The sequence below is a fragment of the Echinops telfairi genome, unplaced genomic scaffold (assembly GCF_000313985.2).
Source record: "Echinops telfairi isolate 266 unplaced genomic scaffold, ASM31398v2 ScPeMD7_7465;HRSCAF=8503, whole genome shotgun sequence".
Lineage (NCBI taxonomy): Eukaryota > Metazoa > Chordata > Mammalia > Afrosoricida > Tenrecidae > Echinops > Echinops telfairi.
In genome coordinates this window covers 5,970,554-5,974,624 of record NW_022111365.1, presented here as the reverse complement: position 1 = coordinate 5,974,624, position 4,071 = coordinate 5,970,554, and the positions used below count along the sequence as shown (strand labels likewise).

Here is a 4,071-nt window from a genome sequence, read left to right as displayed (position 1 = left end):
AATTTATAAATAATCAAGGGTTCATGAGGGAGGGGAGGAGGAAGGGGGAAAAGTGAGAAGCTGATACTAAGGGCTCAAGTAGAAAGAAAATGTTTTGAAAATGTTGATGGCAGCAAATATACAGATGTGCTTGATGCAATGGATGGATGTATGGATTGAGATAAGAGTTGTACAAGCGCCCAATAAAATAATTTTAAAAATATATATATTATAATTTTCACACACACAAAAAAGTACAGTCCCAGAAACCATGGAGCGGGGCAGTTCTACTCTGTTCTATAGTGTTGTCATGAGGAGAGATCAACTGATGGCAATGAGTTTTGTTGAATTCTGCATAAAAGTCACTATGAGTCATAATTGACTCCAGGGGAGTGAGTTACAAAATATGTTATGCATTTGGGCTGCTAATCTTAAGGTCTGCAGTTCAAAACGACCAGCTACTCAACAGTAGAGAGTTAAGACTTGATGAGGTTTTTCTATTCCTGTGAAGATTTGCAGTTTTGGAAACCCATAGGGGCAGTTCTACTGTGATGGTGCACAATCAACACGATGGGATGAGTTTTTGTTTGAGACCCTGAAGATTAAGAGACCATCTTTGAAGTGCTAACTAAGCACAATGTGTAGAATACAGACAGTACCTAATAAACGTCAACAATTCTTAAAAAATGAGGACAACTTCCCCAGCTGGAAGTATATGGTAGAGTGCTGCAATAAAAAGGAAACTTCCCTTACTACTGCCATGATGTCCTACAGGGGCAAAGCTTTAAAATATGTGTGAAATGGAAGAACTCTTGCTGGCTGAATTTTAGCATATTTTGTACTAAGGCAACTCTGATCTTTCCAATTCATTTGACCAAAATTTCTTGGGTTGCTGATTTCATTCCAGAAAAGTTAACCAGTTTGTATTCGAGATATTTGAAGATTCTTTAAATTCTTGCATTTCACAAGAAAGTGAGGCTCAAATAAAAAGGTGACTCCTGTGGTGGCACTGATTTGAAATGTTGCAGCCTGTGCTGTGTACCAGCACAAGAGCCTAAACCTACCAGAATCGATGGTTTACCAACTTCAAGTGTTGGTAAAGAAAGATTATGCTAAAGTATCTAATCTCAGCTCAGGCAAGCTCTGGGTAAAATAGATCCATCCAGAAGATTCTAAAAGACGAAATTAATAATCCAGATCTAAAGCTCAGAAAAGGACCTTAGTGTTGCAGTTCAGTGCTTGACAGGTAACCAAAGACAGTCAGTTCGAAATCATCAGCCACTCCAACGGAGATAGACGTAGCTGCTGGCTTTCTGAACACTGGGGCCTTGGAAAGTGTGCGGGCAGTTCTCCTTTGCCCCGCAGGATCTCTATGAGGCAGAATGAACTTGATGGCAACAGTCTGAGTTCAGAAACATGGCCATTTGAAACCATCCATAATATGCCAGACTAGTTTCATCAATTCCTTATCTAAAAGGCCCAAACCACTGCCACCAGGTCAAATCTCATAGGGACCCATTTGGGACAGAGCAGAACTCCAAAGGGTTTTTGAAACTGTGCAAGAGTAGACAGCCCCATCTTTCTCCCCCAGAGGGACTGGTGGGCTTGAACCACTTTGACCTTAACCCACCATGTGACCTTTACTCGTTACCTAGGAGGCAAAAAGTGCTCCATGAATGACCAGCTGGGGATGAAACTAGAACTGAAACTCTCTGTTGCTGGTCTTATATCCCACCCAAAGTGAGCCTAACATTTGCAGAAAGATACCGGGCTGAAGCAGTTGCCCTAACCTCAAGCTGAGGTCTCTGGATTGGGCTAGCATTCCTCATACCTTTCAGCCCCTTGGTTTTGCTCTTTCATCTTATAGGCTGCTCTTGTCCCTGCCTCCCAACCCTCCCCTCTAAATTTCCTGAAGCAACCTCGCCCGTTCTGCCATCTCAGAGGCCCCCTCCCCTAGAAGCTACGATTAATACAAGTAATAGCTTATTCTCTTTCTCCATCCTACACAAATCAATTTTAAATAAACACATGAAAAATAGCAGAAAAGAAGAGTCACCCTTTCTTTTTTTAATCATTTCTTTTTCTCTGCAATGTAAAACAAAGTGCAGGCCTGGAATTGTATTATGCCCTATAATCAATTATATTGATTTTGATTTCCAATCCAAAGTCAAAAAACACTGCCAGTATGTGAATTCTGCTTCATAGAGGCCCTATAGGGCAGGGTAGAACCGCTTCTGTGGGTTTCCGGACTCTGTGAATTCTTACAAGGAAGCAGAAAGTCTCATCTTTCTCAAGCGGAGTGGCTGGTCGGTTTGAACAGCCAGCCTCGACTTTAGCAGCCCACTGTGCAATCCACTATGCCATCAGGGCTCCTTTGGACTTTGAATAGCTGGTGCAATTTAGAAAAGACAGAGCCAGCAGGAAGGTATAAGCCTCTTCCTGCGATATAATGATGCACTGGCTGCAGCTTGAGGCTGCAGTGCAAATTACCACCCCCTGCTTTGCCGAGCCGACCAAAGAGGTAGAGGTTTCATGATACCTCCACACCTCCAAAGAGGCCTCATTCCATATCCCCTCTTCCCATTACTTGCCCCACAGACCAATTGGTCTGTGCCCCTCGCTAATAGTCAACTATTTTCTCCCTAAAACCTGTCCTCCATTGATCCACCAGTCGATATTCCATGTTAGTGACTGCTCCGCATTTTGACAGAAGGGGAGGATTGTCATTGAACATAAGTCAGCAGGCACCCCTTCTGGAGTAGTAGCTCTCCTCCACCCCACCCCCACCCTCCCTTTCCGGTTCATTTGCAGCACCTTTCACCTCCATCTCAGCTCCCCTTGCTCCTCCGCGCTCATTGAGGGAAAGAAAGTCCTGCCCAGGAAGCACAATGACTGGACTGGAGCTGGCTGGACGCCAGGATTGCCCTGCGCAGGCCGCAGAACACCCTCCACAGCCCTTGGGGCCCAAAGGGACCGGGACCGGGAGTGAAATGGGGGTGGGGGCGATGAGCAGTGAGGGGGAATATGGGTAGGCGCAATAGAAGAGGGGCCTGAGATAACACCCTGCAGGGCTCGGTCTAGAGGGCATCTCCGAACCCCAGGGGTTCAGAACCCACCAGGCGGCAGCGCACCCCGCCGGACACCCCCCCACCCCCACACCACCACGCTCATCCTTTCTCAGACCGGTTCCAGTGGTCAAACAATCGCTCCTGCAGCGTCGGCCACTGCGGTCGGTCGCCAGCGGTCCCGAGCCTGCGGAAACGTGTGGTTCTGGGGAGGGACATCGGTGGGGTGGTTCTCGGGGTCAAAGATTACTCAGAGACCGTTAAGGAGGGCCAGGCCAGATAACAGTCCTAGGATGAAGTGGCGACTCACTCTTCCAATACAATCAATCACACACACACACACACACACACGCATGCGCGTGCGGTGGGCCTGGAGCTCTTCCTTTCTGATCCCGGGATGGGCTGGAGAAGGGAGCTGAGGGTGAGGGCTCCGGCACCCCTACATCGCTAGCAGGACAATCCCGAACCCCGGGCCTCCTCCACCGCCTCCCGTCCAGCTACCACCCCGGGCAGTAGTGGGGTCCAGACTAAGGTCGCCCCTCTCCCCCGATGGCACCTGTGCAGCTCCTGGCAAAGGGAGGCAGATCCCGAGGTCAGCCGGACTGCCCCATCCAAGGGCCGCGATGACTCCCTGCCGAAGCGCAGAGAGGGCGGCGGCCAGTTACCAGGCTGGGAGAGCTCAGCAGGGATGGGCTCCTCTCTCTTCTTTTTACCCTGTCCCTCCTCCCTCCTCCCTCCTCCCTCCTCCCTCTCCTGGCGCTTGCGTCGGGCTCTTGGGCGCGCTGGCTGGCTCGGGCACCCGCCCCAACTGGCACGCGCAGGACACAGACGTCATCTTCTCGTTAACATTCCCGGCCTTCCCTGGAGCATGTAGCCCTCCCTTTATTAATATTTATGAATTACTGTCTTTTCCCCTTTAACACTGGCCTTTCTACCTCCCTCATGAATATGCAGCAGCTCCAAAACGCATGCAGCGCAATAACTACCAACATCCATCATGCACAGGGGCTGAAGCTCCCTTGCTTCT

The 4,071-nt window shown here is 49.0% G+C and overlaps 1 protein-coding gene across 1 annotated transcript in view; it reads right to left on the bottom strand.

Moving 5' to 3' along the window:
- Nucleotides 1-3,753, bottom strand: part of LOC101656540 (fasciculation and elongation protein zeta-1) — a 9,298-nt gene extending 5,545 nt beyond the window's left edge. The window contains exon 1 of the mRNA XM_004714157.2: nt 3,601-3,753. The gene's annotated coding sequence lies outside the window, so the exon portion shown is untranslated. The remainder of the gene's footprint in view (nt 1-3,600) is intronic.
- Between the last annotated feature and the right edge of the window lie 318 nt (nt 3,754-4,071).